The following is a 19791-nucleotide window of genomic DNA, read 5'->3' as shown; positions in this document are numbered from 1 at the left end:
ACACACACACACACGACACACACATTTATTTGACCTACAACACACTCGCCAATCTCTCCGGCTGTGGATGGTATCCATCCTGCCATCTCGACTGACTCATCGACCTATTCCAACACGGAGATTTCATTCGTTCACTCAGATCGGACAGATAAAAAGACCCTTTCAGCAAAATTCTCCTCCAGATGGATGTGTAAATCGTTTTCTTGAGTTTAAAACTAGTAGGAGCGTGTTGAAACATGATCCCTGGCCACCTGTAGGTGATCCAGTCGAGCTTGAAACCCTCAGAGAAGTGAACACGGAAATCGATAATGTTTTTCTCTTCAAGTAGAAATGAAAGTGGATGGTTAGCGGGAGCTCTGGTTTTGCTTGCTCGTTCTTTCCTATCAAACATCCTATCGTCCGGATATGTCTTCCTTCTTTTTCTTAGGGTGTTAGTATTTAGTAACAACTCTAATATTGAGCTCTTATGACCTTATGCATTTGCAAGCGCCGAAAAAACACTAACCAAAACAAACAACTCTAATATTAGGCACTCAAGTGACCTAACTGTGTCGTATGTGCCGTAGAATTATTCCTATAACTAAACTAAAGCTATAAATGAAAACTCCAAGGTCCTACTGAAACAAGATTGTTCAAAACATCGACGATCGTATAACAGTATGAAAGAGCTCACATCGTCGCTTATATTCAACATTACAGTATGAACAAATTTCGAAAAAATAAAAATTAAGTACGTTGTAAAGTTTCATGAGGCCCATCGATTTGTCCTTGTCGGATTATAACAAATTAAACATGTTGTATTAAGATAGTGTCTTGAGCAAAATAAAACAGTTACTACTTTTTCCGAAAACATTGTATTTTGACATACTACAGTTATGAATGACGGTGGAGATATTCTATAAGCATAACCTAGCATCGGCGTCCTTTCTTCTCTTCGGCTTTGTTAATCCCGGACTGAAAACATGCTCGAAAATCTATTTCTTGTCCCTGTACATAGATAATAAATTAACCTCTTCATAGTACTTTTGTGTGAACCTTAGTTCTCGCTTACGATCTCCCAATTTGGTTCTTTATATATTTTGTTTCCTTCTGGACGTTTTACAAAAGCCTTTTGCAACGTTTGCAGTAATTTTATTCTTATTCAGGGGGAATATAAGAACACAATTATGGCTTTGTTTAAATCTCTGTTGAATGAATATTCTAAATTCTTGTAAGTACAAGGTGTAAATAGAAACGCCCCTGTTCTGAAAGGGTTAAGAAGGGTAAGCGTGAATGAACGAACACAAGGATTTTTCTGCAGGCACCCAGCTGTGGCATACGTACACACACATACACACACCACATACGTCAATGCATGAAGTGGACACTCGGAAGCTCAGCCCAGCTATGAGCTGGATATAATTTTATCCGATTTAGTTCGGTATTAATAATGAATATTATATACAGTAGCCTTCTCTGACAGCACTTGGAGCAGATTTACATCTCCTTTAGAAGTGTGAATGAACCCCGGGAATAAAACAGAATACGATTTTATTATTTTTTTTATTTTGTAGTGTTGACAACAAATTTTTAATGACGCCCTCTGATTAGTATAAAGTGTGTACCTTGTGTTAGCTATACCTCTAGTGAACACAATGTTATGATACAATTAGTTTTGTAGATAATAAATTGTACATTGTTACTTTTTCTAGTTACGATTTACTTTACAATAAGAGACAGCAAGGAAACAACACTCTTAGGTATTCATGCGTGCTGTCTCATCATTTAATTTTAACGTTATGGTGGACCTCAGGCTGTTGGTGTGCAATCGATCCTGAAAAATTATATGCTATGCAACCTATGCAAGGTTAAGAGAAGGAAAATGGAGAGGGTGGGGAAGAAGAGATTGTAAGGAATGTTTGTTTCTTTTTTGGGAGACGGTGTTGAGAGGGGGTGAGGAGTAGATAGGTGGAGGGGAGAGACGGAACAGTGGAGAAAGAGTGAATAAAATTTTGAGAAAAAAAGAAGAAAGAGATAGCGTACAAAGAGAGGAGTAGATAGGTGGAGGGGAGGGGGGGGGGTAGCAACTTGATTGAGGAAAAAATTGACCTCTTCTGTCTCGTGCGGAAAGATGTAAACCAGAGAATGACAAAAATGGGGCCTGTTACCGATTGCCTCCAAGCTCTTTTCATTCACAGCTGGAACTGAATGTAACAGCAAAGAGTCTTACCGCTAGACCACGGACGCCGGTTTCCACTTCTCGGAGACCATGGGATGGTAATAACCGCAAGTATGTTGGGAATCTCAGATACATAACACGATAACAGGCATAATGAGAATAGCTGGGGCCGTCCGTTTTGCCAGCAGAAACAGCGATACCAACTACAGGGAGAAGCTGACTATCACAAGAGAGAGGAGACATAATCCAACCACCCCAACCACGACATTCCAGTGTTCCCACTGCACAAGACATTGTACATCCAGGATCGGATTGCACAGCCACATGCGCGTCCACAAATGAGCTGCTGGATTTCACCGTCATCTTCGGCAACGAAAGACTACCAACAGGCGATGATAAGGACCAAAGGGACAATACGATTTCGACTAAAAAAGAACCCCCCACCCCCCAAAAAAAGCTGGAGACTATTTCTGAAATTAAAAATGACTAATAAAATAAAACGTTCGACGCTTAACTGTTTGATTAAAAAAACGAAGTTTACAAAGTAAGAATGGCAAGATGACAATAGAATTATATCAGTCCTCGAAAACTGAAAGTATGGGTAATAAAGTTATTGCACTTACAATAACGACAGAAATGAACAGTTCTATTGGAGATGGTAACACAAAAAGTACTACTTTTTGCTGACGATTACGGGGATAGCAATAATGATAATGAAAACAACAGTATTAAAGTTGTGTTAAAAATGTAATATGATAATAATAATTTGGAAAGTAATAATAATAATCGTTAAAAAAATTATCTAATGATAATAATGATAATAATGATAATACGTATAATAATAATAATAATAATAATAATAATAATAATAATAATAATAATAATAATAAAAATAATAAGGATAGTAATAGATAATGATAAGATAATAACACTAATGATAAAATAACAACAACAACAACAGAATGATAATAATAATAATAATAATAATAATAATAATAATAATAATAATAATAATAATACAATAATAATGATAATAATAATAATAATAGTAATAATAATAATAATAAACAATGTTTATTAATGAATATGTATTATGCTGGTAGCACTAACCTTTGGGTCGCTAGAAGACAAAACAAAAGAAAACAAAAACACAAACACCATCTTCAGACTTCACAATTCGAACGAAAGTAGCATTCAATATTTCTAATAACATGACGGAGTCAGTGGGTTTTTAAAAATATTTTTTAAAATGCTGAATAAATAATTAATAAATATGAATGTTTCCTTCGCTGTGTATAAAAATAAAATTCTTCAAAATTGAGACAATGATTTCCAAGTCCACTTTTGAATTGAATGTGAACTTCCGCTGTTCAATAATATAGGTTCAAACATACACGAGAAGAAAGTTAAAGAAATCCACAAAACACTTGTAGTGAGCTTTTCTGGTTGAGCGGTTAATGTTCTCTGAAAATACGCTTATATCATAATATTGTTTAAGACGTAATACTTTTGGCGTTATTCCGTTTCGCTATTGGGCAAACCATTTTAGTCTATTTGAAAGCTAATGAAATGCCAAGGAGAGAAAAGTTTTGTGCATTTACTCAGCTACAGCAAGAATGGTATTTTCCTTTTTTTTTTCATTCGAGCATCCTTGGCTCAAACAAGTTGTTTTTTTTTCCACAGAAAGCAGAGTGACGACCATGACAGAACCCAGCCTAGGATATTATAATTCATTTTTCCCCCATTTTATTCCTTACAATAATATTAAGCGAGTGTTGGTGGCATGGTGTTTTGGTAGGTGGTCACAATTGCCCTATCTAAAAAAATACCTAAAAAAACAAACAGTGGCGACCAGCAATGGAGCATGGAGTGTGTTTGTATGTATTGTGTATTTTTTATGCATTCTTGTATTAATGTAATTTTAGTGGGGGGGGGGGGGGGGGGGGGGGGGGCTTTTTGTGTTGAAAATTTATTAAATCAAATCCTAAAGGGGTTCCAAAAAGTGAAATGTATACATACATTTCCATTTAGTAGAGAAAATATTCCAAATATATTAATATAGTGACAGCAAGACTGTTATCAATTAGTCGCAATTACTGTAATGACGGTCGAAAACGATCCCTTATAATCTAAGCCGCAGGCTAGGTTGTCGTGCTAATGGCACGCCAGTTGCTAATGATAATACCAAAAATAATAATAAAAATAGCAGTAATAATAAAAAACAATAATTAAAACAATAATAATAACAATAAAAAGAAGAAGTAGAAGAAGAAGAAGAAGAAAAAGAAGAAGAAGAAGAAGAAGAAGAAGAAGAAGAAGAAGAAGAAGAAGAAGAAGGAGAAGAAGAAGAAGAAGAAGAAGAAGAAGAAGAAGAAGACGTCATATGATTTTATATAATACGGGTTATAATGGTTAGTTAGCATGTCATTGTGATCAGAGTTTTTTGGTTTATTATTTCATTTTTGTTTTGTTTTTGTGTTTATCTTTGTTTTTGGTTAAGCATTGAAACCGAAACTGTCTCTATAGATCTAGCTCAGGGCCCCCAGAAGTCACCAAACTCGACTCTCGAAGTCATTTCACCTGGCCCAACGCTTTAATGCCACAAATTTTATCTTTCAGTTAGCACCATTCCTTCCTCACACTGGCTTGCCTGCCCGCTCATTTCTTCCGAGTCAACGACTCGCGAGAGTTCCACAAATCGTGTTAGTTCTCTTTATTTTTGCATCGTGTATAATGATAAATCCACAGTTTCGTTTTCCTTACTTTTATGCTTTTCATGTGTATTGTGTTCAACCAAACAATAATCCGGGCCTCTCTAGGCATTCTTTCACTTATCCCACCTTCTTTTTTTTAATTTAAAAAAATGATTATATGATAAACATTATATTTATTATCAGTATAGATAAAGACATGTTTAAACTGCATCTATATTTTAGTTTTAATTCTGTTTCCAGATATCGTTGTTTCTGACACATAATACATATTATGACAAAATTGTACAAATACGATAAGACTCGCAGGTTAATATTAATATTCGATATTTTTTTTTTGGCTAGTATCTGGGATCAGGGATGCCCTAATGTTTATTTTAAAAATCTGAAGACAACGCACCCGCTTCTCCCACAGACACCACACACCCCTTCCCCTTTTTTTCTCTCTTCATCCGTATTCCTTCATAGCCCAATGTTCAGGTACCGACGTCCATAGTGAGTCGCTACACCGGGGTTACAAAGTTCTATCTGCTCAGTACCTAGTTTTGAGAAATGTGACGTTGAGCATTTTGAGTTTAACAACCTGTCAAGCTTTTTCGAATACAATTAATTGAATATTATATTGTTAAAGACTCCAAATATTCTTACAACTTTGATAGAGCATACTATTATAGTCTTAGTAACTGAAAACGGCCCAGGATTTCAGATTGCACATTGCAATTAATTCTAATGTAGCAAAGTGACATCTTTGAGAAGAAACCACTTCGCTATGTTTTCAGAGTCTGTTTAACTGTTTGTACCTGATCATGCTTTTATTCTTACCGGACCACGTACACAAAATGTTCGTTACCATGCTGGATTCCAATCCAAATGATCCTCGTTCAAACTACCTCCCCCCCCCTCCCCCAAAGAACTTTGATGAGCTTGAGTTATGATAGGGAGATTAGAAGACTCTCAAACCCTGTGAATGTGTTATATCGAAGAAAGGTGACCGATCCTTAAAGAGGTCCGACTTCTTAAATAACGCAGCAATCCTTACAGGGGTCTTTAAAACGACCCAGATCGTACCGTTATCCTAGTACAAAGACCTTTTAGTGTCGTTTACATAATACCGTGAACTTAAACGAAAGAATAACTTTAACATTTTTCATTTGTCTTTTCGTGCAATGAGAGTGATATCCAAGGTATTTTCTTCTTATGTTATCTATGACATATTATTATTGATTTTGAAAGAAAAACTGGGCTAGTGGTTTCAAACTCGGCGTTCGTGACTACAGGAGGGCATTGAGGATTTTACTCTCTGTGTGTAGGTGTATCTGTGAGAGATAGATAGATAGATATATAGATAGATAGATAGATAGATAGATAGATAGATAGATAGATAGATAGATAGATAGATGGATAGATAGATAGAGAGAGAGAGAGAGAAAGATAGAGAGAGACAGAGAAATGGATAGAGAGAGCCATATGGATAGAGGGATAAAGAGAGAAAGAGAGAAAGACAGAAAGAGGAAGTGAGAGAGAGAGTGAGAGAAAGTGAGAGAGTGACATATAAATAGATAGAGAGAGAGAGAAATCGAGAGAGAGAGAGAGAGAGAGAGAGAGAGAGAGAGAGAGAGAGAGAGAGAGAGAGACAGAGACAGAGACAGAGAGAGAGAGAGAGAGAGAGAGAGAGAGAGAGAGAGGGGGGGGGTGTAGTGAATGATAATATTTACTGTTTATATATTATATAATATGTATGTGTCTGTTTGCATGCATGTGTATGTGTATTTCTTTGTGTATGTGTGTTTGTATCGGCTGACATTTTCTGACTATGGGAAAATCGGTCGGTGGTCACAGCGTGTGATGTTTGAGAAACTCAACGACATCAGAAGAATTGTCAAAACACCAAATGATGATGATGATGATGATGATGATTTTTTACTATAATGTGTTTGGTTGGGTGTTTTTTCCCTGAACTATTTGTGATGATGCCTGAGTTCAAGCGAAATGCTGAACACTGTTTTGAATATGCCTGTGTACTTAAATCACGGTTGAGCGCTAAATAAATGCCATCACATATTATAATATTCATTAGAAAAACTGTAAATAAACGAGTTTGAAAATACATAAATTATTATCCGGAAAAAGCCAGTGAAGACAGACTCTTGGTATAGTATAATGATGACAGCATACCTCAAAGAGCTCTCTCCGATGGAGACACGTATCCAGCCGTGCCCGGGTAAAACAGATGAGGTTTCCCGCTTTCCTAGTTATGTTCTATTTACAGTTGGGATAAAATTCACCTCAACATAGGCACGACAGCGCCAGTTCGACGCAAGCGGTGTACCTCCCTAGCCGAGGGAAGGAGTGAGGGATAAATTCACTCACTCAAGGCCGGATTATCACCTCATTGGTCCGTCTTAAGTCACGTGCGAATCAATGTAAATCTGCGCGTGTCGAGATTGATCGAAAGAAGGACATCTGTTGAGGAGGAAGAAAGTGTTTGGCGTTTTTGGGGGGATGTTGGGGGCGGTAGGGCCGGTGCCGAGGATTTTCTTTAGTTTACTTGGGAATTTTTGTCTTTTCCCTCATACACCGCATAAATAATCACGTGCAAAAGTTGTAAATACCTTTAATCTTTGCCTGTTTTTCCTCCCGGTAGTGTGCATATAAAGGAAGTAATCAAACCAGTGTTCGACCTAGTGGCTTTGAATGTAATGGGATTGTAATAGCAGCTGTTTTATGCCCCTATCAACACAGTTTCCAGTGGCTATTTCGCTAAGATTTTAGCAGAAGTAATGTGACCTGAAGTGCCATGTATTCAAAGTGCATTAAAAAAACAACAAACGGTAAAGCTGAGGTAAGGCAATAGACCCTGACGTAACAGTCCGTCCACGAATTCACTGAGACAAGTTAGTGAAAAATTGTGAGTTTTACTTACAGTTTTCGTTTTAGGAATACTTTTACAGCATTTGCAACACAAATAGGTAAGTGCTGAATATTAGCGGCGTCTCTGTTAGCGAGTGACAAAAACAAAAAAAGGAATATAAGGAGAGAGAAGGAAGACCAATATTTGACAGGAAAGAAGAAAGAAACCACACCAGAACACCCATCAACCACCAAGAAAGCTGTCAACATTTTAGCTGCGCGTATGTTTCAAGTTTCAAATGTTTGGAACAGTGATAAACCAGAGAAGTTCCAGCCCTATGTTTCCCTTAAGCCCATTCTGACCTTATTATGCTTCTTGCACCGATCCCCTGGCTGACAGTCTGGTAGCACATATCTACCTGAGTTCTACATAGTTTACTAATCGTAAGTGTATGGGTATAATGCCCTAACCGCACTATAAGTGTATTAAAGAGGCAGAACCTCCGAAATCAACATCCGTCCCCAATGAAACTGAGCTATACGAGTTAAGAACCTTTAACACTCAACACAAAGACCCGAGTTCAAGAAAGTCAAGTCTGGGATTCGAACCAGCGTTATGCGCTCCCTTGTCCAGCATGATACCAACTGGCATTTGTAAATGCGACCCCCCCCCCACACACACACACATACACACTTATCCCATTAACTTTTATCCAGAAAGAAAGTTAGAAGCTTCTTTTGTGTAAGACTTCACGGCAACCCAAATAATAATGGTCCACTGTAAATGGAACTCTGCAAGAGCAAAGTAGGTTACGTAAGTTACATTGGAAGAGTCAAAGTGTTAGTATCACAAATCACACAACTTACAACGAACCAGTTTACATTTCCCTGCAACGTATAGGAGCTGCAGATGCCAAAAAGGTACATAATCTACGGTTTGAAAAACCAAACCAAAACATTAAAACATAATATAGTTGTTCAGATACACATGAGATTGATCAGTTTCTTTTGTCAATATTCACTTATTCAATCATGATTTAATATTGAAATTTGCATGTTGTAAATATAATGCAAACTTTAAACAGCACAGCGGTCTGCAAGCATACGCCTCCAGTCTATTGCATAGGTACTGGCAAGTTGAATTGAATTGCTTTGATTATTCTAAATTGATACTGTCAACAACAATTGCAGTGAGATTAACTATTATTTAAAATTTGGGAAACTGAACTGTAAGTACTCTACGAAATATACCACGTATGCATATTATTTTCAAAGGCTTTTTTCTCCTCTATATTACCCAATTATGAATAATACGATCTTTTTTAGGTCTGTGTTTTTAGCTTGCTTGCAGATACATTCAGGTTTTTTTATTCTACAAAATCAAATATCTTATGCATGCACTATTAATTCACAGCTGTACGGAGCTCAACAATAGGAATCAATGTCTACAGCTGGCTCGAACCTTTATTACGAAGTCATAGAGTGGGAATTTGAAGCGTGCTTTAGCCTGTTGTGTGGTTACCGATACGAGAAGTAACGTCTGCTCAAAGTGAAAACAATCTAAACGTTCCAAAATTTGATATGAGTAAATGACACAAATATGTGATCTTGTAGGTGCCCTCAAAGATTTAAAGAAGGGCTTAAAACTCATGTAATGCCCTATCACAAGGCGGGAAGGCGCAACGTTGAATAAAGAACTTTAATCATGTAAGTAAGTTCTCAAAATAGAACGTAGAATTCAGTAAAATAGTCTACGTTCTTGGTGCATTATCCTTAAGAAGCAAGACGTTATTGTTTGATGCATCAATTCAACATCTTTTCTTTTCATTGTTATGGTGTATGGCAGACATAGGCAGGCGTGTCCAAGTCACAAGCCAGATTAGGCGATCCCAAATACGTGTGGGACAAAACCGACATTGTTCCACCTTTCTGGCAATTTTTATCGAATTAAAAAAAAAAATTATGCTCAGCATCAGTTACGTCCTGTTAAAAGGGCATTCCTGCGTGGATTTTTATTGAAAATTTTTGATTAAAGGCACATAAAATGTAACATTACAGGTTTCAAGGACACTCCAGCTTAGGAAGTCACCATCTATAACTATGTTGGTCTTGCAGTTTGGGACTGGTTCAACTGTATTAACATAATGAACAATTAACAAAGGGTGCCTCGTCAGACATAGTACTGGATACCAAATGGAAAAAGAAGAAGAGATTGAACAACAAGTAGTTACAGGAGTGCCAATAGGGATGAAAGCGATCACCTAGGGCCTCGATGTGCCAAAGCTAGGGGCAGTGGTCAGGAACAGACGAAGGTGGCGTCGACTGTTCACTGCCCAGTGTGCCTGACGATAAAGGGGGAGAGTAAGTAAGTAAATAAGTCAGTAAGTAAGTAAGTAGGTAAGTAAGTGAGTGAGTGAGTGATGAGTGAGTGAGTATGTGAGTGAGTGAGTGAGTGAGTGAGTGAGTGAGTGAGTGAGTGAGTGAGTGAGTGAGTGAGTGAGTGAGTAAGTAAGTAAGTAAGTAAGTAAGTTAGTAAGTGAGTAAGTATGTAAGTAAGTAAGTGAGTGAGTGAGTGAGTGAGTGAGTCAGTCAGTCAGTGAATGAGTGGGAGAGTGAGTGAAAGAGTAAGAAAGTTAGTAAGCGAGCAAGCAAGCAAATGAGCGAGTGAGCAAACGAATGAGTGAGTGAATGAGTGAGTGAGTGAGTGAGTGAGTGAGTGAGTGAGTGAGTGAGTGAGTGAGTGAATGAGTGAATGAATGAGTGAAGGAGTGAGTAAGTAAGTAAGTAAGTAAATAAGGAAGGAAGGAAGGAAGGAAGGAAGGAAGGAAGGAAGGAAGGAAGGAAGGAAGGAAGTACAATGTATTATAAGTTGCTATTGGAGAAACGACGACGTTTAGTACCATTGATTGTTAAAACAACGGGGGGTCCGCTGAAGTTCTACATATTCACTCTACCTCCCTCTCTCTCTCTCTCTCTCTCTCTCTCTCTCTCTCTCTCTCTCTCTCTCTCTCTCTCTCTCTCTCTTCCTCTCTCTCCTCTCTCTCCCTTTCTCTCCCTGTTTCTCGCTCTCTGTCTCTCTTCCTCCCTTTATCTCTCTCTTTCTCTCTCAGCCTGTCTGCATGTCTGTATGTATCTGTTAGCCTGTTCGTCTGTCTGTTTGTTTATTTGTCTGTCTGTTTTTCTGTCTGGTTTTGTTTGTCTGTCTGTCTGCCTGTGTGCCTGTCTGTGTGCCTGTATGTCTGCCTGTCTATATGTGTGTCTACCTGTCTGTTTGTGTGCTTGCCAGTATGCATGTCTGTTTGTCTATCACTCTGTCTGCCTCTGTACGTCTGTCTGTCTCTCCGCCTGCCAGTTTGTCTCTCTATCAGTCTTTCTGTCTGTCCGGCTATATTATGCTTGTTTGTCAGTCTGTCTGTCCGTCTCATTATATGTCTGTTTGTCTGTTTATCTGAATGTCTGCTTATATCTCTGTTTGTCAATTTATCTGTTTGTCTGTTTATATGTCTGTCTGTCTGATTGTCAATATGTCTATTTGGTAACTCTGTCTATTTGTTTGTTCATCTGTCCATCTGTTTTGCATCAGATTTACAGGCCATCGCTGTCAACGTAGTTTTTAAATTGCTTTATCATGACATTGAAGGCAGCGTAACAATTGAAAAAGAAATCCTCAAATACAAGGTTTTCTACCTAGATCTATGCTGTCGTCGCCAGATTTATTTTTTAAATTTCGTGTAAAGTTCAAATATAAATTGATAAGCTATAAGCGGTTTTACACTGCACAAACCCATTAAATCAATGCTGAACGACTTACATTGAATTCTGTCAAATTCTACAGACTGGGACCATAAACGTCTTAATGACATGAAGTATATAGGTAAAATTCTTTTCTGATCCGTAGATAATTTTATTGTAGGATTAACTGTCCGTATAGAAAGCTTTGTGGACTGTATTTAAGTAAGCCGACGTCTTTTAAGGAGGACATCTATAAGCTTGCCAACAATAGGGGTGTCATGTTCCTAGTCGTACTATCTGCGTACAAACCTTTGTGGGTTATTGGCAATATCCGGACCAGTTCCAAATTTTGGGGCACACAAATTTTATCACTGAGGGACAGATCTAAAATAGACACTGTCTCGCAAGCCATGCCCCAACATTCCACGCCACGGATACATTGCAATATCACGCCATGTCTAATTATTCCAAGGCACACAACTCCATGCCACACCACGCCATAATACACCACCCCAAGCCACACTACACCATACACCACTCCATGCCACACCACGCCATACACCACCACCCAATGCCACACTACACCATACACCACTCTCTGCCACACCACGCCACGCCATTCCAAGCCGTGCCTCACATTGCTACACCATGCTAGACTTCGTCGCTATTCTTTATGCAGGGCAAGCTGCGGGCTACACGAGCTAAAGCACTAACAAACTGACAATATCTTTGCTCTATATCTACGTGTATATCAAAATACTCATTCTCACACGAAAAAGAAAATAAGGAAAATTCGTGTTAAGTTCCTTCTCCAGGGACACAACGCCTGGTACAAACCCATGATCTTACTGTTGAAATTCCAAGAGTCCATCATCATATTACCGACGCCACGTATCTTGCATTTACGTTATAAGGATGTTCATGTGTTTCTTATGCTTGTTTGACCGTGTTTATTTAAAATAACTATATAAAATAATAGCTCATCCGTCAATGGCTCTCGATGACCAGTAATCCGCAGAGGAAAACATCTCAACCGCATTAGAACTCGAGCAGATGCGGCTCATCAATCAGGAATGACAGTTTATCTGGGGGAAGGAAAGCTCTGACGCAATTTTCAGTTTAGTTTTACGGCTCTTGCAACTGCATAATGTCATATTATAAGCACACAACTCTGAATCAAGATCTTAGTAAGTATATTTGCTGATAAGTCTTAACAGGGTTTACCCCCTTCCTTCCAGGCCCGAGAATTGAGTAATGGAGAAGGTCTGGGGGCAAAAGCATAATGCTCCCATGTTTCATAGATCACAATTTATAGACATGCAAAACCATTGCATTCTTCTTTCTTTGTTTGATTTTAAGGGTTTGGTGACTGTCCTTTCTCAACTGACAGCCCAATAAACACCAACACTTCAAGTCCCACAAAATATGGAACGAGTACAGTGACTTGATCTGGCTGAGCTGAGACGATTTTTGTGTTTACAAAACTTTACCATCTCTTTAACATTCTGAAACCGTTTTTAATTGTTTTCTCTCAGCCACTCGAACTTGCCGGATTAAGTCAGAGAAACCTAATTACCTACCCTCAGTGATTCAAAAAGAACATCTAAAAGTGCAGAAATAAGGCCAGCAAGTAAAATGCAGACCAGATGCTTACATATTGCGTCGATTGTCTTCTATAAACAAGTGCTTAGTCGTATGATATAAAAAGAAAACAATTGGAACTAAGCTGATGTGGTTAGGCATGCATTATGCAGATGAACAAATCAAATAACAATTAACAAAATTTGTTTATTTTTTAAAACCATAATGTTATCATATTTTGCATATGCAAAGAGGGGAGAAAGCGGTGGGATGAGGGGCTGGAATGGAGGGGATGGGGGATTGGGGGAAATAGGAGGAGGGGTTTGGAGAGGAGTGAGGGAATAGAAGGAGTGGTTTGGAGTGGAAGGGTGACGGGGGCAAGATAAGGGGACTGGAGGTATGGGAGGACAGAGGGAGGACATGGGGATGGGGAGAGGTGGGGACAGGTAGAATGGTTTGGGGTGATGTTTGAGGTAGGGTGTTGAAGGGGTTTCGTCTGGGAGCCATTCGAAAAAGAAGGGACAGTTGAGAATGGGAAGGGGGGGAGGGGGTGGGAGGCTGAAGGTATTACTGTTGGAAGTAGTTGAACTATGTTCTTTGTGCTATTGTAAAGCGCTTGAGCACTTTTCCAATATATAGACATGCGTTTTATTTCACTTTTATATCGCCAGACGGATGAAATGCCGCTCCCTTTGCTTCAAACAGACCTAGCCCAAGAAACACACGTCCGTTCCAGTCACCACAGCTCGAGGCTGGTAGCATCGACGATCTAAAAAGCAGACCTCGCCGTTTGTGAGCACTACCAGACTACGGTCTAACTGGCAGAGAGAACGATGAAGGGATAACAATAAAATAGGTAAATATTCTACGCCTCCATAAAAAGAGTTTAGGCCATTTGGGAAGCCTGCTTCCGACCCTGTCTGTCAGTGTTCGACCCGGGCTGAGAGGCGAGGGACACAACAGCAGAGCAGAAAGAGCGAGATACTGAATAAATGAAGAAGAAGAAGAAGAAGAAGAAGAAGAAGAAGAAGAAGAAGAAGAAGAAGAAATATTGACATAATAATATATCAGAATACTGCTGACACTATTTGATAGTAAACTTATACTCTATATGCTTCTTTCACAACACCATTGATCTCGCTTTTTTCATTTCTCTGAAGATCCCAAACGAAAGGTGAGGTGAAGCACATAAAGCAGAGATGATCCGTTCGTACCGATTGGTCAGGATAGACTATAATAGTAGGTGTGCTGTTAACATACTTTATATCCTGCTATAAAGACGTATGTACTTATTCGGTTGCTACGTAGCAGAAAATATCGGCTACCTCGGGCAGATGATAGACCAAAGTAAAACTTACTTGTGATCGATGAGGATCAATGTAAGTGAGATTTTTTTATTCTTCAAAACAGGAGTTGAACTTTCGGCTGCTTTACGAAAGATATTATTTTAATTTACCCCTGTCCCCCTTTCCCCAAAAGACCACACACGCACGCGCGCGCGCGCACACACACACACACACACACACACCCACACACACACACACACACACACACACACACACATAAACACATACACACACACACACAAACAGACACATACACATACACACATACACACATACACACAAACACAAACATACACACACAAAAACACGCGTTCGCTCGCCCGCACACACACACACACACACACACACACACACACACACACACACACACACACACACACACACACACACACATACCTACATACATCCACTGAGAGGCAGAGAGAGAGATGGGGCCGGGTTCTTTTAGAGGAAGGGGGGATGGGGGGGGGGTTGGGGGGGGCGGAGAATGGAAAAGGTGGAGAGGGGAGAACGTTTTTAACGGTTTACAGTTGAGCCCTTCTTCCCCCCCTCTGCCTTTTCTTTTGTCACTGCTGTAGATTGTATCGATCTGCTCGTCGGCTCAGCGCTATCATAGACGTCATTTTGCTTTAGAACTTCCAAAATTCTTGCAAACGAAAATCTATTCATCTTCTTAGGGCCTATTAGGTTTATTGCTCGTGGCGTTTGTTATCCTTTATAGTCTGGAGATTGAGAAATTACCAGCCATAAAAGGCGGACCGAACCACTTAAATACCAACACTAACTTTGTGTGGGCGAATGAAGGGGTTTAGATTTACATGACAATCCTAACCGTTATAGATTCCCCTAAGACGGCTGATGAGTACACATTGTTCGCTTTCTTCACTTTCTCGTGAGTATTTTTTTGTCGCCGACTCGTACCTCGCTTGGAGGGATTATAGACATGTAACGTATTCAAAGTTCCATAATGCAACGTTCTGGGCGGAGCGGCTGAGCCCCCGAATAGACAGTCGTGCGTGTGGGCGGGGAATGATATATGGAGAGGGACTCTAATGATATATGTTGAAACGTTGAAAGAGCTAAAAAAAATTCGTGTGATTGATTTCATTGTTCGCTAGGTTTGGTAGTGTTTGCTCTCCGTCAAATATTGAATCTTGAAAAATAACGTAATAAGATTTAAATGTGAACCACGAAAGTCTCTGAAGTAAACACGTCGTGTCAATCAATTGGCATAGGGCATGTCACGTAATTTGCGCGTGGTGAAGTGCACGTGACTCATAGCGCGAGGGGACGAAAGTGGTGGGAAAAGTGCTCACCATAAAGGCACCTCTAATATGTATTTCTTTTGTCTGATACAAATTTTTTTACCAACTAAGGAATAAGCTAGATCTCCCGCCTCTTAAATAACCTAATGATGCTGACAGGGGCGTTAAACCCATACCATTTCACCTTTTTTAAAGTTAGATCTGTTAACCGTTTCTTCACTGCGAATTTCAAGTTGTTATATTTTTCCGTGTTAGTCTTTGTGACTTTTTGGAATATTTGAAGGGTGGTAGGCAATACAGCTGAGTATCATGCAATAATGTTATTGCTGTTTTGAGGACAATATTTAGTAAATATGAGTTTGGTTCTTATCTTGCTCTGCTCCAGTAATGTACAATAGCGCCAACTCAAGACATTTTCTTTTGTTGGTAGACACGAGTTTAATGAAACACGACTGACCCCAATAGTGTCGATGACTAGCATCGTCGTCGCACGCAGGAGACCCGAATTCGATTCCCGAGTGAGGGGAAATTTTTATTGAGTATATCGGTCTTTCTGTTAGAATGTTGTATCCTTCTCAGCCCGAGTTGCCAGGGTCGGAAGCCCGTCTACTAATAAAAGATCTAAATAGTGTAGATCTAGATTCTAGATTGTGTCGTAAAATACCAACCTTCAAAAAGGAAGAATCACGGAGGGGGGAGGGGTGAGGGGGTTGCTAAAATTAAAAAGTTTGTGTTCTACGAGCGAGTATAACTCTTGTTATGGGGGTATTAAGAAACGTGGGCTTACATTCTTTTCTCACTATCACCACAAGCATAGGATCGAACCCTATTCTCCGAAAAAATTCATTTGAGTCAAGTAGGATGTTAGACTCATTCATGACACAATGAAATCTTTCCTGAATTTGCTCGCTGCTGACGTTATCATGAACCAATCTGTGTCGACCATAGTATAAAAGACCTCGACTTTCTCAGGACGCTGCTAGTCATTTTGATAGTTGCTGCTGCTGCTGTTGTTAATAATGATGATACAGTTGTTGCTGATGTTGGGTTTTTTGTTGTTATTTTTTTTTTGGGTGTTGGTGGGAGGGGGTGGTTGAGGGGCGGAGGAAGGGATTATCTTTTAGAAGAGGTTTTACGGTGCTCACAACTGCATAAGGTCATATGAGCGCCAGAGGAAGGCGTTTGGTATCATCCATTTGTGTGTTCTTCGTTTGCTGTACATTATATACATAAATTTGGCGTGGGCTTTTTATCTCAGCAGGTTTTATGTTGCACATCAAATGTTCTAAATAGCCCTCCTTCTAATTACTAAAGAAATGTTTTTGAAATCAATTGTTTTTAGGGAGGTGGGGGAGGGGGAGAAGAAGGAGAGGGGGAGGAGGGGGGGCTTTATGTCTCTAAACCCACTAGGGATCAAACTCACGTCTTCAGTGAGCGAGGGCGAAGCGTCTAACCGCTACACCACACGCAGGATGCTCATGTGTATGTGTGCGCCATGGTGGCAATGTTAGCTAGTGTCTTCTTTCCTTCATTCCTCTGTCTAATTATTTTGGTTTACCTCGGTTCTTAGCTCTCCACCCGTAAAATAACGTGAGTGAATAGTGTTGAGGATAGGTAAGAAAACGAAAAAAGAAATATTTAACAGGCGCTCGCAACTGCAAAAGTCATATGAGCGCGTAGGACACGTTGCACCTTTTCAGTTTGGTAGGAATTTTGAATTTTGTTCGTGTGGCGACTCTTGTCGATTTTCTTAAGCCATACCCTAAACCTTACTCTTATCGATTTTACTTCCACCAAGGGATCTCTAACGTACGCAACTTGCCCACGGACGTCTGAGATTTTCCGCTCTTATCCGAGAAGGCTAGGTGTTAGATCTTACCTACCATAAGATTAGTGGAGTGGCTGAAAGACAACACTAAGAAAGAGTCGAGGAGTAACAGAAGAAAAGCCGAAGAAAGCGTCCGAAGCCCAGACAAGGGGGCAACGCGGGGAGGAGGAAGAAACTGGAAACAGTCGACAGAACATGGTAGAGAGCAGGAAAGGGGGTGAAAGGAGAACATTTTAGAGAAGTACATTTTCCGTGACTGTCAGGTTTCGAACCCTGGACTTATTGAATGAGAGACGAACACCGTAACCTCGAGACCACGAGAGCCCCCTGTATTCAGGATTGGAAAAGCCTTCTTATTACAATTATCTAATCGTCGATAGGGGGTATAAAAATAGATATAACGTGATAAAATAGAAATGACCACAACAATATAATAAGCCTCATTTGATATTTTTTATGTTGTCCATATTCGTTAAAGAAATTAACTTTTTTTAATAGAGCGTAATTGAAATTACAATTTATTGAGATTTTTGTCTCTTTGATTCGTACATATTTTTTGTCTAGAACCAAATTATATTATTGGGTCTTTTTATAAGTTAGTCTACATTCTTCTGCACACTAAAAATGTTCGCAAAACTTATGGCTAAAAACCGAGCCTCGTGTCACAGCGTCTTTCGTAAGCTCTAACATAATGGAAAATCTGCTTAAAAGTGTCAATAAATCTTATAAGAATTCACCACGTTGAAAATCACAAGGTGGGTATTGTTGTCAGGCATGGTGTGTTAGGTCACATCGGCAGCCGCTGTCCTGAAATGAGAACACTGCTTCGATGTAATAAGCGGAGTTCGTGAGTCATGAAAATATCACAATGATTATTATTATTGTGTGATCTGCAAAGCTGTGCAACTATGAGAACTTCTTCGCTCGAAACAACAACTGCGGTCGAGCGTAATTCGAAAAATATTTTAATTTCATTCCATTGGGCCGATGACTGTAGTGTAATAGGCTAATTTTTGTTGCAAATAGTAGGCATGAGTTCGATTCCTGAGAGGAATTTTTTTTTTTAAAACTGATTACCTCTATTTATTTGCAATGATGCTGCTACATCTCGCCCCACCAAAATTGGCGCTTACAACAATGTCGAAGCAGTCCTCCTCATAAATGTGATAAATTGTGTTGAGGGTGGTGCAAAACGTTCACATTTCGTCCCCCCCCCCCCCAACCAAAGCATCCCTGAGCAACAAACAAATCAAAAACAAACACATCATGCTTCTAACCGTATATTCTGTAATGACTATTTGGTGCTGGGTAAAAGTATGAAAAAAAAGGCTCATACGTTTAACACCCCTACCAAAACTATTAGGTTATTTAAGAGTCAGGACCTAAAAATGAAATAGACTGAGAGCCTCGAAAACTCTACAAAATAAACCTATTCCAAGAACGCAGTCTCAGAATTTGAACCAGAGTCCCCTGCTTCATAGTCCAGCTTGATAACTACTGAGCTAACGGAGTACCCTAAAATTAAGACAATTGGAATATAAAAAAATAGAGGGAAAGAAAAGAAGTAGGACTTACCAGTGGCACCCTCTAGCCACACACCTGCTCAATGCCGCCTCTTGAAAGATACAAACGTCCTTGCTTAGAGTAAAAAGCAGTTGCCACGATAGGAATTTTAACCAAATGGTGAGGTACGAGGGTTAGATAGATAGATAAGATAGATAGATAGATAGATAGATAGATAGATGGATAAATAGATAGATAGATAGATAGATAGATAGATAGATAGATAGATAGATAGATAGATAAATAGAGAGAGAGAGATAGATAGAGAGAGAAATTGAGAGATTGAGAGATAGAGACAGATAAATAGAAAAATGAGACAAAAGACGAGCTAGAGGTTCACACAGACAGACGTTCAACAAACAGGAAACATCCCGTTAGGGAGACAATGGAATGGAAAGGAATAGAATAAAAGAACGCTATCAGGCCAAACTTTATTATCGTGTGCCAGCCAACACCGATGTTGCACCAGACATGCAAACTCTCGTAGTTCTGTCAACACCATCGTACGGTGACTTGACCTTAGCTTTTGTCATAGCCATTAGGGTACATCGTTTACTAATGGGAATGAAACAAAAAAACCCTCGTGTCATTGATAAGAACCTCTTCCGGGTTGTCATCGGGAAGTGTTGTGTATCGAGAGCTATGTCCACAAACTGCGGGTTTATATTATTGAACAGTGGGCATTAATGAAGAGTTTCATTAATTTGTAGAAACACACAAAAAGAGAATCTGTGTTTTTTCCTCCTTAAACTACTAT

At 39.3% G+C, this 19791-nt stretch overlaps 1 protein-coding gene across 1 annotated transcript in view; it reads right to left on the bottom strand.

Annotated features, from left to right (window-relative positions):
• The window catches only part of LOC101850323 (CD109 antigen), a gene marked incomplete at its 3' end in the record, with an annotated part of 124263 nt that extends 117014 nt beyond the window's left edge, over positions 1-7249 (bottom strand). Inside the window, 1 exon segment of the mRNA XM_013080868.2 lies at positions 7045-7249.
• Between the last annotated feature and the right edge of the window lie 12542 nt (positions 7250-19791).

Source organism: Aplysia californica, unplaced genomic scaffold (assembly GCF_000002075.1).
Source record: "Aplysia californica isolate F4 #8 unplaced genomic scaffold, AplCal3.0 scaffold00103, whole genome shotgun sequence".
NCBI lineage: Eukaryota > Metazoa > Mollusca > Gastropoda > Aplysiida > Aplysiidae > Aplysia > Aplysia californica.
The sequence above is the reverse complement of the archived record's forward strand: the minus strand, read 5'-3'. Positions and strand labels throughout refer to the sequence as shown.